At 38.5% G+C, this 17,754-nt stretch overlaps 1 long non-coding RNA gene across 6 annotated transcripts in view; it reads right to left on the bottom strand.

The window, feature by feature from the left end:
• Positions 1–17,754, bottom strand: part of LOC106848173 (uncharacterized) — an 86,226-nt gene that overhangs the window by 42,078 nt on the left and 26,394 nt on the right. Inside the window, exons 2-4 of one of the 6 annotated variants that reach the window (XR_011501867.1) lie at positions 13,260–13,332; positions 11,709–11,864; positions 8,181–8,295 (exon numbers count right to left, since the gene is read on the bottom strand). The exons of 2 other annotated variants lie outside the window; for them this stretch is intronic. This is a non-coding gene — a long non-coding RNA (uncharacterized lncRNA). Of the gene's footprint in view, positions 1–8,180; positions 8,296–11,708; positions 11,865–13,259; positions 13,333–17,754 lie in introns of those variants that run through there. 3 more of the 6 variants (XR_001402364.3, XR_011501868.1, XR_011501865.1) reach the window with 3 other exon arrangements.

The raw sequence follows: 17,754 nt of genomic DNA, 5'->3' as shown, positions 1-17,754 counted from the left end.
CCTTGATCTACCATGTAAGCTTAAGGCTGCCCTCTGAGCCAGATGAGAGAACTGAGTTCAAGCTGCTGCTTTGCTGGGATTGGGCTCTTGATATTGGCCTCTTTAGGGCTAAGATGGACCATCTGAGTTTCTCAGGGACTCCCTGGGGCACCCCTCAGAAAGATAGCTTTTGGCAGCTGTCTCAATTAGCACAATACATCGCATGGTGAGTTATTCTAGTCCAGTTATCGCCCCCAACTCCAGCCTAGCTGACTGCTGGCTGCCTGAAGTCCACTGCTTCCTCAGGGTTGATGTAGTCTGCCTGCTCTATTCTCTCTCTTCCATCCCTGATCTTTTATCTCACCTGTTCTACCTTCCTGCTCACAGCCCGTAACACTATTCTAGGGCTTCTGGCTTGAGCATTGGGTTTTGATCATCCTCGCCAAAACTTTTGCCCAAACGTGTAAAGTTTCTGACATAAAGTTCAAGTACCACAAAAGACAGTTCATTTCCTGCTCCCTTGCCCTAATGATGATCCCATATCATAGTTCATCTCTCTCATATAACCTTGGCAATCTCACCCGTCTGTCCCTAAGTCCTAGTTGCCTGGCACAAATTTAACCTTAGTTAAACCTGTCACTGTATATATTCCACATCTGTAACAGACCAGATCAATGAGGCTTGAAAAAATTACACAATCACAGCTGCATTCACAAAGCATGATTTACAGTTATAAGGCAATAAGATTAAATTTATGACAACAAATTTCAAAGGAACACTCAATAAATCCAAGCAGTCCAATCACATCTCCTTTGTCAATCGTCCCTCACTTCCCCAGATTATATCTTCTGTCTCTCCAAACATCCAAAATCCTATCCGTCTTTCTCACTCTCATCCGTTGACTTTCTTTTTTTTTGTGTCTGCTTTTTTGTTGAGGAAGATTGGCCCTGAGCTAACATCTGTTGCCAATCTTCCTCCTTTTTTTTCTCCCTAAAGCCCCAGGACACAGTTGTATATTCTAGTTGTAGGTCATTCTAGCTCTTCTATGTGGGATGCCACCACAGCATGGCCTGATGAGTGGTGCTAGATCCACACCCAGGATCCAAACCCACTAACTCTGGGCCGCCAAAGTGGAGCATGGGAACTTAACCACTCAACCATGGGGTCAGCCCCTGGCCCTATTTCTTAATTCACCAGGAAAATAGAAGAAAACCACCTTATGTTTCACCACTAAATTTACAAACCTGCCTGTACCTAAACCGAAATAGTCTGCTATTTCTCCCAGTCTTCACAGAGTTCAACCTTTCAATTTGTGCATCTTATCACCTCATATCTCATCGTTCAAGGATTTTGCTCCTACAAAAAAATTTTGCTCTCTTCTGCATCATCAATTTTCCCCTATATCATTCCCATCAGCATACAGATTTCCTGTGTTATCTCCCAGATTTAGATAGAAGCCCTCCTTAACTCTACATCCCCTATTTAGCTGACATTGGAATTGTCTGCCTCCCCTATAATGATACTCCTTATACAAGTTTTCTATACTCACTGTCCCCATTTTCTCAACTCCATTCTCTTCTGATGCAGCTCCGATAAGATTGACCCACTCCTCCACTGAATCTAACATTGTCAAAGATTTCCATATTGCCAAATCCAATAGTCAATTCTCAGTCCTCATTTAACTTGATTTCTCGGAAGCTCTTGATGCATTTGACTGCTCCTTCTGATACCAAGCCTGATATCAGTTTCCCTACATTAAACCCAGCATATATGAGGTTAAAACCAAAACACTCATTCCCTGCTTACTCCCTGGCTTCCTGGCTACAGAATCCACTTCATCCATGGAGACAGACACCGCCAAGGACAAGCACCTGGATTTGCTATCTCCTTGCCGCAAAGAGATACAGGCTGGTGGGAAAGCTGCTGACCAGCAAGGTCATGGGCTCCCTCCTCTCTGCAAGTAGTCTCAAGGCCAAAGACAGGCTGGTGGGAAAGCTCCGACCAGCAAGGCCATGTGCTCCCCCTCCCCTACCTAAAACCCCAAATAAAAACCCTTCCTTTTAGCTTTTCGGGGAGTTTGGGATTTCAGTGTGAGCTGCCCTCTCTCCTTGCTCAGTGCTGTGCAATAATAAAATTCCTACATTCTTCCACTACCCCTGGTGTCAGAGATTGGCTTGCTGTGCAACGGGTGAGCAAACTCACTTCAGGTTTGATATCACTTCCTTTTGGAGTCAACTTCTTCACTTGGCATCCAGGACAACAGACTCTCTCAGGTTTTCTCCCTTTTTCCATGGATGCTCTGTTTCAGTTTCCATTGGTGTATCTTCTTCATCTTGCCAATTTCCAATTTTTGGAACACTCCTAATGAATATCTTTAATTTAAAAAATAATAATATGACTAACGACTAGTTTCTTGAACATTATACATAGAGTTATATTCTACAGTCAATTAATATTTTTTCTATAATAGAAAGGATAGTTACAGGAAAGACATATCAATATAAACTAATTTCCATGATATAATAAGACACTCCTTTTTATTTTTAGAAATAGTTTTTAAAGGGTGGATAGACAAGCATACATGTGTATATATACACACACTATACACACGCTCTTCTCTTCATTCTGACAATTTCACCCAAATACATTGCTTTAGCCATCATTTCTATTTAACAGACCCCAATATAGATTGCACCAGCACAGCCCCATCTCCCATGTTTCAGAGCTATACAAGAATTACTATATAATTTCTCATGACACTTCTGAGTATGAAAGCAGTACTATGAATAATTATGCCAGGACCATAGTCGTACACTGAGACGGTCCGAGACAAACCTGCATTTATTGACACCCTGCATAGATCTGTCAATTTGATATTTCCACATGTCCCACAGGCATTTCAAATTTAATAGCTCCAATAGTGAGTTCATCTTTTCTCTCACAGCAACCCTGAAATAACACGCCATTCCCATGCCTGCATATCTCACACTGCTCAACTATCAATCATGACCATTCTAGCTGTATTTCTTGAATCTACACTTCCTGCTTTCTATCTGCACTGTTGCTGCCTTGGTTTACCCAATCATTTTCAGACTGAACTGCTCAATATCTTCATATCACCATCCTTGACATCTCCATCTAACTTCCCCAAATATTAACATCTTATATAACCACAGCACAATGATCAAAACCAGGAAATTGACATTAATACAATAATATTAACTAATCTACAGATTTTATTCTAATTTTGGCAATTACCTCACTAATGTCCTTTTTTGGGACCAAGAGCCAATCCAGGATCACACGTTGCATTTTTGTGATCATGTCTCCTTATCTCCTCCAACCTGGGACAGTCCCTCAATCCTTCCTTGTCTCTCGTGACCTTGACACTCTTGAAGGTGACTGGCCAGTGTTTCACGCAGTACCTCTTGATGTGGGCCTAACTGATGTTCCTTCCTGATTGAAGTCTAGTATGCATTTTTGGCAAGAATATCACAGAATTCATGTTGTGCCCTTCTCAGTGTGTCATATCAGGGGACACAGGGCCATACGTCTCATTATTAGTGACTATTTGGTTAAGGTGGTTTCCATTACCTCCACTGGCAGGAAATATTGAGATTATGTAAATATTCTGTTTCTCATACTTTCACCAACTAATTTTCAAATCTACTATGAATCTTGCCTAAAACAATGACTGTGGCATTTGTCCAAAGGTGATTTTCTATTTCTGTCCTTCCTTATACATTTATTAATTGGAATTTTACTGTAAGGAAGAGCTTTCCCTTCCTCTCCATTTATTTATTCAACCATTACATCAGTATGGATGTACGAATATTTGTTTTATTTATGGGGTATAATCCATTATCGCTTTTTAAATTTTTTCATTTTTATTTATTTATTTTTTTATTAAAGACTTTTTTTAGAGGAGTTTTAGGTTCACAGCAAAATTAAGAAGAAGGTACAGAGATTTCCCATATATTCCCTGCCCCGACACATGCATAGCCTCCCCCATTATTAATATCCCCACCAAAGTGGGACATTTGTTACAGCTGATGAACGTACATTGACACATTGTAATTGCCCAAAGTCTAGTTTACACTAGGATTCACTCAGTGCTGTACATTCTACGGGTTTGGACAAATTGTGATGACATATATCCACCGTTATAGTATCATAGACAGTATTTATTTCACTGCCCTAAAAATCCTCTGTGTTCTACCTATTCATCCCTCCTTCCCTGACCCCAACCTCTGGCAACTACTGATCTTTTAACTGTCTGCACAATTTCACCTTTTTCAGAATGTCGTACAGTTAGAATCATACAGGATGTAGACTTTTCAGCTTGGCTTCTTTCACTAACTGCAGTAATATGCGTTTTAGGTTCCTCCATGTCTTCTCATGGCTTGATAGCCCATTTCTTTTTAGGGATGAATAATATTACATTGTCTAGATGTACCACAATTTATTTGTCCAGTCACCTACTAAAGGACATTGACGCTGCTGCAAACTTTTCTGTTCAGGTTTTTGTATAGACACAAGTGTTCAACTCATTTAGGTAAATACTAAGGAGCGTGATTGCTGGTTTGCACGGTAAGTGTATGTTTAGTTTTGTGAGAAACTGACAAACTGTCTTCCAAAATGGCTGGACCGTTTTGTATTCCTACCAGCAATGAATGAGAGTTCCTGTCGTTCCACCTCCTTACCAGCATCTGGTGTTGTCAGTGCTCCGGATTTTGGCCATTCTAATTGCTTTGTAGAGGTATCTTATTGACTTGCGTTTCCTTGATGGCACAGGATGTGGAGCCTCTTTTCATCAGCTTATGTGTCATCTGCATATCTTCTTTGGAGAGGTCTAGTAAGGGTTTATTCCAACCACACCATATGGTTTACTCTAGCTTTCCCCTTTCCTTTATTTTAATTTCTTTCTCTGAAAATGAGAAACTTGGCTATCATTATCCACAATGTATTTTCTTTTTACTTATTCCTAGAACACACATAAAGCAGTTTCAGAATTTCTAACTCATAACACTATGAAATACAGATTAGTAACCTGAGTACAGTATGTTACAGTTCATTTTTTTTTTTTTTGTCCTTAGCTTTAGAGAATATAGGAAAAAAATACTGTTTTCCAAAGTTACTTAGGTGAATTCTTTTCTTCCCCACTCCCTCTGGTGCAGTTATATAATTCATTAGTAACAAAGTTAGGGTGATTTGTTAGTATTTGTATTCCATTTTGGATTTTCCTCTGTACTGGTTAATTCTAATTAATTAATTCCTTTTTCACGAATGTGAAATATCAACACGCTTCTAAAAATCAGAACTATACAAAACACCATATTAAATTCTTGGAGGGTTTACTCAGAGAAGTGACCCTCCTCCTTCATTCCTTCAACCCTGGTCCCATCCCCCATTCATTTACTCTTTGCATAGCCTTTGCTTGTAAGTAACCAACCCCATTAGTTTCTGCTTTATCCGTTCTGTTTCTTTTTCACAATTGCATAGATTCATGTATACTTTCTTGTTTCCCCTTCTCTCTCACATATAAGGCAGTGTACTATAGAATCTCTTTCACACTCTAATTTCTCACTAAAAATATATCCCTTTAAAAATATGTGTGTGGTGCATAGAAATCTCCCTCATTCTTCTTTACAGCTGCATAGTACTCCTTTGTGTGAAGGTCCCATTGTTTATTCAACAACTCTCCTTTGCAGGCATTTAGACTGTTTCAAGCATTTTGCATTTATAAACAATGCTTCAGTGAATAAACTTGTACATATATGTTCTCCCATTGTTGGAGGTATATTCTTCAGGACAAATTCCTAGAAGTAGGATTATTGAGGTAAGTGCATCAAAAGGCAAGTGCGCGTGTAACTTTGTTAGATATTGCCAAATTCCCCTCCAAAAGGGTTGTATCAATTTGCCTTTCTACCAGAAATGTATGAGAGTGCTTGTTTCTCTGACAATCTTCTCTATAGAACATTTTTTAACTTAAACTCTTAGTCTGAGGCTAGGAAACCAATCCCCCAAAATTTATCTCCTCCAGATTTTGCAGTAGAGCCTACAAATGTGAGTGAATTCCTCTCTGAGTTACTCAATATCTGCCAAAGTTTTGGCCTCCCAGGAGAAGATCTTCCTTCTCATCTGTAAGATGACTCTTCAGGGACTCTGGACGACATAGAAGAGGTATCAGTCTGGTTTCCTTGGAGGACTTGGTGCACATCAGTTTCATATGTAAAATACACCCCTTATTTCTTAATAATGGGCTTCTGATACCTGATTTAATAAGATCTATTCTCAAGCATAATATCACAGGTATGGTCTTGGTTGCACAATTGATATGTTTGATTCTATTCTGATACAACTACATTGCCATGAAGAATATACACATTTAGTAAAAATACTTCTTAAATTCTGAGGGCTCAGTAATACCAACAACATTCTAACAAATATACTTGCTTCAGTACCATGTAACAAATTCTCGAGTCTCTGGGTATTGGCTCAGCAGTCTGCTTTCACAAATTTATCTACTGCTAAACTAAAACAAGTCCTGGAAATCTTGACTCATCCACTTAATACATTCTGACGCTTGTGTAAGTGGTGCCACCTTAAATCCAAAGCCAGTAGCCATGAGTCCATTCCTTGAGATATCAATAGAGCTCCTGGTACAATCCTTTTCCTAAGGTTTGAAAACTGTTCTACTTTGTAGAATAATCGACGTGTGGCCTCCACCTCATGTCAAAACTTTCAGACAAGCAGGAGAGGAAATCAGAATTGCCTGTTGATGATAGGGCTGAATGGCTGTGGTTAATTCTATCAGTAACCAGAAATATCAGAACGGAGGGGAATAAAATCCCCTGGATATAATACACAAATGTTACCTATGAATTTGATCAGTTTCCCTTTATAGTAGTAACATTATGGACATGTGAGAGCTTTCCTGTAAAGTATACAATCTCTGAATATATTTAGATTAATAAAATTTTTGCCTGAATTCAATGCAACCAATAAAGGTGAAACTTCTCTGATTTCACAATTTCTCTTCCCTTGCAGCTTTTACAACAGTATTGAGCTGTATGAAATATGAAGCATACCGGACAAAAAAAAAAAAACCTATTTCTAGCAGTTTCTTGTGTAAGATGAAAAAAATAGATTAGTTAAAAAAAAATCTTGAATTTATTTATTCATTTACATTTTATTTTTCTGAATTTTGTGTCTGACCTTGAGAAGACAAAATCAAAGCATTAACAGAGGAGGCTGGTCACTTGATTAAGGTGGAAGCATGGTAGCCTGAGAGCAATGAATGGTTGTGGCTTGGTTTCTTGCTAATCGAAATGACAGCACAATATTTTTAAATGAACATATGCCGAAGTTAGGACAATTGGAAGGAATCTTAGCTCTTTTGGAAGCAAAGAACCTTTGGGTTCTGTCTGTTTTAGTAATCAAGCATGCAACAAAGTAGGATAAGCACAGAAAGTTTATCTGGTAAGAAAGAATCAATCTCAGCCGTCTGGGCAGGTTACACAGAAGGTAACAAATAACTTTTACTACCTCTTCTAAAGAGCAGACTGAACACTCCTATACCAATCTGTCATTTTAACAGAGAAAACCACATTCTAGAGCTCTGTTAATGTAATATTTTAGCAGTAAAGAATTCATGAGTTATTTAAATCTTATAAATAAACTTGTAAAAGCTGATCCTACTTTGCCGACATTTTAATGGTTTCATTGCTTCTCTCCACACTCATTATTTGCCATTATTATAAACTAAGACAAATAAAGCTTACTTTCTGAAAGCCTTGTAAACTTTCTCTGCCCATGGAAGCTTTTTCTTTCACTATCTTCTTTAACTTTCTGGACAGAATCTTTGCTTTAAGACAAAGCAGCTTTCTTTTCCCATTGATAAATAAAAGTACATCCCATTACATTGCATACACATTTAGTATTTTTCTCAAACCACTGTTCCCAGGACAGCTTCAACACTCATCTTTACCCAAAATATCTAACTCATCTTTCACAGAGAAAATTGAGAGGTCAGTCACCGAGAGCTGCTTCATACACCATCATGTGGGCACACAAGCAGATTTCACGAGCACACGTCAAACGAGTACGTGGAGATACACGTGCCATTTTTATACCTCCATGAAAGGGCAAAAAATGAACATGTTCAGCAATATAATCCAAAGGAAGAGAGACACAAGAGCTTATGTCTGTAGTTCTACAGCTTTATAACAGGTCAAAGGGAAACAGAAACACAGCATCATGGTGGCTGACATCTCAAGGTGCTCTTCTTCCTTCCAATGGAATTGAAACGCATCCCTGCACGAAAAGACAAACAAAAGAGATGAACAAAAGCCGACTCTGAGATCTGTCACTGACAGAGCTGGTCAAATGTTCAGACCCTAAAACCGGATTTTCATTGTTGCCACCCAGGGGGAATAATCTATTGGTTGTGCACAAATGAGAATCAGAACAAAACTTTGCCAAAAATCAGAAACAAAGTAAAATCTTGAGCCCAACAATATCAGCAGCCCTGCTCTTAGTATCACCTCTGCGCAGAGATTCGTGTTGACATGCCGTGCCTAGTAGATAGGGCACCCACGATATGGCTGCTGTTCGGGATGCGGCCTGAACTAATTTACATACTTTGGGATATTGTGATTTATGGTAATGACCATCCTCCTTGAAACCCAGCCATATCGAAAAAAGAAAGCATAAATTTTAAAGTGGTAAAAGGGAAAAGGAAAATCAGTAAAACTTGCTGAATCTAACAGAATGTGATAGTGGGAAGAAAAGAAGTGAGCAAAAACATCATACATAAAAATTACAAAGTAAGATATAGACATAAATCCTAATACATGAGTGTTTTCAATAACTTTAAATAAAATGAGCTTTCCAGTTGAAAGACAAAGACTGTCAAAGTCTATTAAATTGGACTTTAAGAATCTAGTTATATTCTGTTTATAAGAGAGATTTTTGAGAGATTTTTTAAGAGAGATATTCTGTTTATAAGAGAGATACCTAAAACATAACTAAAACATAATGATACAGAAGTGTCTAAAGCAAAGAGAAAACAGTGCTATCAGGCTATTATTGGTGAAAAGGGAGCTTATGTGGCTATATTAATATCAGGCAAAACACACCTTAAGGTAAAATTATGTTCTGAATAAAGAATTTAAAGATCTAATGACATATATCTAATATATATAAATATAAATGTAATATATAATATACTAAGAATATATAATAATAAATATAATTAAATTATATGTTATATTCAGTACATATTTATATATTGTTAATTATAATATATTATATATTTTATAATAAAACATATATCATTAGATTTTAAATTTCTTTATTCAGAAAAAATTCGACCTTAAGATATATTTTGCTCAATATTAATATATTAATTATGACATATTAATATATCATATATTAGATATATATTTAATATAATAAAAAGTTGATATAAGATGATATATTATATTTATATAAGATATAATATTAACACTATTCATAACATGATATTAAGATATTTATATACTAGATATATATATGATTTCTAATATGTAAATATATGTACATATACATGCATACATATATGCACATATAGAGAAAGTTTTAAAACTGTATTAACCTAAGCATCCAATATAAGTAACAAGAAAAAAGCAACAGAGTGTACGCAAAGAAAGTAGAATGGAAGAAATGACCAAATTAAGAACACAAACTAATTTAGGCCAATTTCACTTATACACATTAGAAACAAAAATGCTCAAAAAAATGTCAAACCAATCAAGCAATGTGTGTGTGTACATGAATACACAAACGTGAAGATACTAAGTGTTGATAAGGCGTGGAGCAACTGCAGCTCTCATATACTGTTGCTTGGAACAGAAAGCATTAAAACTACTTTGAAAAATTCTTAGAAAATTGTAATAAAATCATGAATTGAAAAAATATGTCTAAACCATAAGAGGCCCCAATACTGTATTTAAGAACATTCTAATAATTCTCAAAATCATTACCCGAAGACCACCTCAAATTTTCCTCACCATTTTCTGAACTGAAATTTCTAGTTTACAATGAACATGTACTGAATGTCAATTATCAGCTGGAAACCATCCAATGTGCTAGAAAGACACAAGGATGAACAAGACATAATCCTTGCCATAAAGGGATTCATGGGTAACTTCAAGTGACTGACCTGAAACGACTAATAGAGCAGATCACGAAAGCATGAGAGGTATTTACAAAAGGACGCGATGAAAAATAAATTGAAAGTAAAGATTGATTCTGCTTAAAGAGGAAGGGACAGAAGGTGCACAGAGAATGCTTCTCGGAGGTGGTGATATTTAAGTAGGGCACCGCAGGATAAGTATGAGTTTTCCTTGCAAATTAGCTTTAGAGGGAGAGGTGGAGCTAGAATTCTAAACAGCATCAACAACATAAAAGAGGTGCAGAAATAAGAAAAGTGCATGGTACGTTTAAAGGTATGCGTACTAGTCAAAGAAGAAACTGAGAAGGTATATCAGTGCTAAGTTTCATAACACACATATTACAAAGAGGAAAGCAGTTACTGTGCCTTCCCAGTACATCAATTTGCTTAAAACCTGTTGCCAGAAGAAATGATACCTATTTACAAAGGTACATCATATTGTTACTTGAAATTCTAGAGTTAACATATATTGCTAATTGCTTGAATATCACAAGAAACTCCTATTATTTTAATTCAAAAGACTTCGGTAATTTTAATAAGAAGATAATGTTGGTGAGTAAAATGAAGAAATCTAAAATGCTGTGTGTGTGTGATTTTTTTTTAAATATGCTTCATTACTTTTAGAAACTCACTGATTAAGAAAGTTTTCTTTCCTGATATTTTGAAAGTAGTTAACCCTGCCTGTTGTCTGTTGAAACAAGCAGCATGGGTATCATAGTGAAAAAAATGTAATGTCTTCCTAATTCTGTATTTAATACGCTTAGAGACATACAAAAGGCTAACATATTGCTGACAAGCTTAATATCTTTAAATTTTTTAATTTAATTCATAAATTAGGATTCTTTAGGTTATATGCAACAGATATTCACATGGGCTTGCTTAAGCCGAAAGAGGGAATTTACAATCAGGATGCTCAGATATGTTGAGAATGCAAGGAGATTAGAAAAATGAAGGCTCAGGAAGAGTAAAAATCCAGGTAACTCCAGACGCCTGAGTGACAGCTCTGCAGTTTCTCAGTTCCCGTCGGCTCTTGGAAATCCAGTTGGCTATTGGTCAGTGAGCTACGGTCAGCCTGGCAGGGCACAGAACAGAGCAAAGGGCCTACACTCAATCAATGTACATGGGTGAAAGTATAAAATTCAAGAATGATTTTTCCTCCAAATAGATGTTACAAAGAATTAAAACATTTTGTTTCATTCACAGGCGAAGGAGTCTAATAGTCTTATACTCTTTGTTGTCTCACTGAACTCCTACATCCTCTTTCTCCCAGCCCTCGGCTATAAAGGGGACGGTATGCAAAAAGAGCGCAGACTGAGTTCAAATATTTCCTTTCTATCTTGTTTGGGAAAATGTCTGACATGATGTTTGTCAGAAGCAAAATGTAAAAGTTTCCAGGGAGCTACAGTCAGTGGCTATAAAAAGATTAAGACAAGCATTGCATTAAATGTTACTCTCAGCCAGTAGATCCAGCGAAAGAAAAGAATGGCAAACAAGAGGAATGTTCCAGACTTACTCTACCAAGAATATGGTGAAAAGTCACCTCTCGGTTTGGAGAAATCAAGAAGTCCCTGTTTGAGCTTCAACACAGCCTTTCTCTCTGGTGGTATGAGCAGAGGGAAGGAGATCTGAGTCACAGAGGGAGCTGTGTGCTTCCGGCTTTACAGGCTGGCTGAGAGAGAGAGAGAGAGGGAGAGAGGGAGAGAGGGAGAGAGGGAGAGAGGGAGAACTTGTAGAAGCTGAGAAACAGCTCAAAGTCACGTGTGTGGAGCTGGCCTGAAGACTAGAGTAGGTACCAGCCCACAAGAGTCAGCTTAAGAAAATCACGTTACCTGAGGTCACTGGAAAAGCCCGGAGGAGAGAACGCTGCGCTTCCTAACACAGACACAGACTAATCATAGCTAATGATAACTGAGGGCTTGTGGTGTGCTGGATACCTCACTGAACACTCTCTTGCTTTATTTCGCTTAATCTTCAAAATAGCCTAATGAGATAAGCACTGTTCTTTTCTCCAGTTTGAAGAAATTGAGGCTTAGCGAAATGAAGCAACTTGCTCAAATAAACGGGCGAGTCAGAATTTGAATGCAGAGCCTGTGCTGTTGGGTCCGTGTTCTCGTGACAACGCCAGAAGCCTCTCTTTGTAAGAAAGCCGTAGTTGCCTTTGAAAGCTGGCTGTGAAGGCAGTGAGGGGCTGATGAGTGGGCCCACAGAAAGCATGAGGCTTTGGACCATGTGAATTACACTGGTGCTCCCTATAAACAGATGTCAGCATGTCAGCATAAAGAATTTAGGAGGAAAACCAGTCCCTTCATTGTTAAAAGTTTACCCTAAAGTAGACTGGGTGATGTCAGCTTCTCAGGCAGCACCAGACCTCAGCGAAGCGCTATCTCTTTGCCCTATTAAAGATGCGTCTGCTTTCCCGGGGTTCTGAACTTGACTATTTTTAAATGGCTGGCAACCTAGCAGGTCATGTTTGCCAAACCCCTCGAGGCTTTTCTTGCAGTAATAGAAAAGGGTGCCCTGCACTTTTGCAGGTGTGAATATTTCCGGTTTGTCTACCCATCTCCTTGTATACCCATTACTCATTTGTATAGTTACACAGAGTACAAATGTGTAATTAATATAATTATTAATTATAATTAAAGTTTTTAATGTAACTAGAAGTAATTAATACTTTGTAGGACTATGAATTCCCACATTACATGTATTTTCCCTTCTTTGGGCAATTTTTGTTTCCTAACCTGTATTCTGATTATTTGTATATCTCCACACTATATTTTAGGCACCATTAGTCAGGGACTAAAACTTAATCATAGTCCTAGCATTTGTATCACAGTGGCATTTTCCCGGTTATGCCAAGAGTTAGCAGTCTTTCATTTCTTTACCTCAAGTACACCATTTTTAAGGCAGTCTGGGAATAATCATTTTCCGTGTCTGAGTTCCCTGTCACGGCAACGCCATCTACTGCTTGTTTCTATTGCAGAGACTTGCAAATTCCTTCACAGCAAGGTTTTCAAAACTAGGCATTGTGGGGGCTGGCCTGGTGGCGCAGTGGTTAGGTGCTCACTTTCTGATTCGGCGGCTCGGGGTTCACCAGTTCGGATCCTGGGTGCAGACATGGTACTGCTTGACAAGCCATACTGTGGTAGGCAACCCACATATAGAATAGAGGAAGATGGGCACAGATGTTAGCTCGGGTCCAGTCTTCCTCAGCAAAAAAAAAAACAAAAAAAAAACACCAGACATTGTGTACCACTTCCACAATTTTTGCCTAATATGTCATCTGTCCTGTTATCTAATTAGTATTTTCTTTAAATAAATTCAGGGCTTGGGGCTGACCTGATGGCATAGTTGTTAAGTTTGTATGCTCCGCTTTAGTGGCCCAGGGTTTGCAGTTTCGGATCCTGGGACCGGACCTAGCACCGCTCATCAACCCACACTGTGGCAGCATCCCACATAAAATAGAGGAAGATTGGCTCAAGGGCAGTCTTCCTAACCAACCCCCCTCCCCCCCCCCGCAAAAATCATGAACACCTACTATGGGCCAGGCACGTGCCTTGTTGCTTGGGATCTAGAAGAGCACATGACAGAGGAAAGCTCCGCTATCATGGAACTAAATTCTAGAGGGAAAACCAGCCATGAAGAACTCAACAAAAGACGAAGGTCATTTCAGGCAGTGATAGAAGCTCTGAAGTAAGGAAAACGAGAAAATATGAAGGACAGTGACTGGTATTCAAGGAATGCTCATTTCCTTCCTGACTCTCACCCCTATATGGTTGGTATTTAATAGGCAGAAAAAGATGACAGTGATTGAGAATGCACTTGTCAACTGAGGTAAGCAAAGGGCGAAAAACAGAGAATGAGTAACAATCACAGTGCAAAACATAATTTAATACATGGCCCCAATTTCAAATTTCTGTGCTGCTCTAAGATCTGCCTTCTTAAGCTACTTTCTATAGAACACATGATCTTCTATTAGCAACAGAGCACATTTAATTGTTCATGTCGTGCAAATTAAATGCAGTTGGGGCTGTAACACCGACTTTTGTCATATTTGTGCCTTTTTTTAAAAATCTCCATAACTTATTTTATTATGCTTGATGAGTTTAATTTCAAGAAAGTTAAGAATATTTTCCACATAATTCAAGCCCCTAAATATATTTTTGGGGAAAAATTTTGTTTGAATTATCCATATTATATTCCTACATGGATTAATTTCACTAGGTAGTTTCTTAAGACAAATATTTTTTGAAAAAATTTCAAAAAACCTTCAGTATAAAAAATAGTGAGGCACAGATGAATGGATAAAGAAGATGTGGTACATATATACAATGGAATACTACTCAGCTGCAAAACAGAACAAAATCATTCCATTTGCAATAACATGGATGGACCTTGAGGGAATTATGTTAAGTGAAATAAGCCAGCTAGAGAAGGATAATCCGTGTATGACTCCACGCATATGAGGAATTTAAAATTATGGACTAAGAACAGTTTAGTGGATACCAGGGGAAAGGTGGGGTGGGGGGTGGGCACAAAGGGTGAAGTGGTGCACCTACAACACGAATGACAAACATTAATGTACAACTGAAATTTCACAAGATTGTAACCCATCATTAACTCAATAAAAAAAAAATAGTGAGCCACCATCTTAAACTGCACTAAATTATGAACCCGTATAGATTCTCTGGAAGTGGGAACTCGCTGCTGAATTCAACAGTCAGCAGATCCCCCGAGTGGGCAGGGCTAGGGGCTCAGGGTGCTGATGACGACAGCATGGGAAACCAAGATGGAATAATTCGATTTTGCACGTAAAACAAAGGATGGATGTACATAGATAAAAAGAAACAAGTTCTGAGACTTCAAAGACCTATTATTTGGCCTGTGAGAGAGAAAGTAACCCGTGTGAGGCCCTGCAGATTAACTTCAAAGGGCCAGGAAAAGACTGCTTCTTCTTTTCTCCTCCTATTCCTTCATCACTTTGCCACTCCAGTCATTTGTAATGATTTTGAGTGCTGTTGCTCTCACTGAACTCTGTTAACATCCTTCCAATGTCTAAATGGCTTAATTATTAGAATTAAGATTTTGAAGAATCAATTAAAAGAGTATCTATCTGGAGACAGGATAATCCGATTAGGAAGTATGGAAAAGGCAGCTCTCCTGCTCCTGGCTTTCTCTCAATCATAATTGAATCCTGCTTTTCCTTCCCAAGTAACGATAAATCTTTTGATCTCTGTAGAAGAAGGAAAGATCAAGCTGATCCTCAGAATCCACAAATGACTCTCTTCCCCCGTCCTCCATTTCTTCAAAGATTCAGTTATATTTGAGTTGCAGTTATGTTTTCCATGTAATTACCAGGCACAAAAGAAAATTACTTCCTTTATTATCATAACCGAAAAACACCATTTCTTTCTTCTTCTAGTTTTTTTCTGTTGCATTTTAAATCAATGAAATTCATGTAAATTTTACTTTTTCTCTGGCAACTCACAAGGCCTTCAAAGTAAACGCCACAATAGGTGGGTTTTTTCTGTGTCAGAACCCCTGCCTCTAAAACAAGTGGTTCAGTGCTGCCAGTCCATAATTTACTGTAGAAACATAAGGATTTTCATTTCCCAGAACAGCAATTATGAATGTTTAACAGACTAAATGAGGAAGTCAAAAAAAGCTGTGATCTAGTTCTTACCCCACTATTTATTATCCGTCCTTCAGCAAGTGCAATCTGAATTCTGAATCCCCGGTTTCCTATCTGTAGAACAACAATATTTCATCCATAGTGTCATGTGAAAGGAGACTCAAACATGGAAATGCGTATGTGCTGCTTTTTAAACAGGCGTGAACCCTACAAGGAAGTTTTACGATTATCATGGCCCTAGATCAGCATGCAGGGCTCACAAAGTGTCACAGTGGTGACCCTCATTTGTTAGGGCTCACTGGACGCAGCCTCCCGCAGTCATTTGGACACATGGCATTTCCAGAGCTTGAATTATGGTGTCAAATATCTCAATTCTGCTCTAAACAAATCCATGGAGATGACCACCAAGATTTCAAATGCAGGATGAAAGAATGGTCCAGGTCCACCTCAACCCACCCTCTATCAGGCTTGACATATGTGTCTGGCCAAAGGACTGCCTCAAAGACTTCATGAAAATTTACTTATCACAATAATGAGCCACCATCCATAATAATATCGATTCAGTGACAAATCTGTATTAATATTTTGGGATCAACCTATCTCACTAATCCACTCCTGTCATTCATTTTCTTTCACCCCAAACCTACCAGGCAGGAAAGCCTCTGACACACAAGGCTGCTGGAGATTTGGTCTGCATGGCTGTGTTATCCAGAGAGCTCTATGAAATCCAAATTAGTTCAAAGACCTCTCATCTATAGCAAATGCAGACCCTGAAGAGGCTGAAGTTATATTGCATTTTATTTGGTGGAGTAAGGTGAAACTGAGTAAAGTTGACTGAGGAAAAGATGTCAGGAAACAGAGCCTAACAGGGAACAAGATGCTGAGATGTTTAATTTTATACGTCAACTTGGCTAGGCTACGGTGCCCAGGAGTTTGGTCAAACGCTAGCCGAGATGTCCTGTGAAGGTAGGTATTTTTTAGATGTGATTAAGCAGAATTTTCTCCCTAATAAGGGTGGGCCTCATCCAATCAGTCAAAGGCCTTAAAAGCAAAGACAGCTTCCCAAAAAAGAAGGAATCCAGGCTCAGGACCTCAGGACTGCAACATAGAGACCCTGCCTGAGTTTCTGCCTCCCTGACCAGCTGGTGGAATTCCGACTCAAGACTGCAACATCAACTTTTACCTCAATTTCCAGCCTGCCAGCGTGCCCCACAGCTTTCAGACTTGCCAGTCCTCATGTTGGTGTGAGCCAATTCCTAACAATAAAGTGCTCTCTCTCTTTGCCTGAAATGTATGTATGTATTTTTCAGCACAACAAGATAAAGTAGGAGGGGACAACCGCTTACAGCGTATATTCACTCCCTAGATAGTCTTTTCAAACCTCAGCTACTTCCAGTTTTCCAACATTTACTTCTTGCATCTCAACTAAGTGTCTAACTTGAAATTCTGCAGCAGCAAAATTCTATGTTCAAGATGCCAAGTTTCTAAATAAAAGTTGTGTTTTTTCCTGCCAAATTCCAATCTTATCTCAAGGATAATACTCTCTGATCTTAAATTATAGCCATTTACAGATCTCCTTAAAATCCATTTGTGTGCTTTGGAAAGAAACCTAAAACTTGCTACCCATAAAGACATAATGGAGCTATAATTCACATTCACTCTGGGAGGCCCAAGACACCATTTTTTAAGAAAACGCGAACACAGAGAGAAACTAACATTGAGGAGACTGGCACAGAGTTGTTTGAAAAGGTTGAGAGAAATGATCGCTGTGGATGTAGTCCGCACGTGTGCACACAAACCAGTCAGGGGCAAACCGACCCAATTACCTAGCCGTAACTGTGCCAGGCTTTTTGGGGCAGAAGCCTGTGATGTAGCGAAAGAGACAGAGCTGAAACACACTAAGCGTTTACATCAATATTTTCAGGTTCAC

The sequence above is a fragment of the Equus asinus genome, chromosome 3 (assembly GCF_041296235.1).
Source record: "Equus asinus isolate D_3611 breed Donkey chromosome 3, EquAss-T2T_v2, whole genome shotgun sequence".
Classification (NCBI taxonomy): Eukaryota; Metazoa; Chordata; class Mammalia; order Perissodactyla; family Equidae; genus Equus; species Equus asinus.
This window is presented reverse-complemented; position numbering and strand designations above follow the sequence as displayed.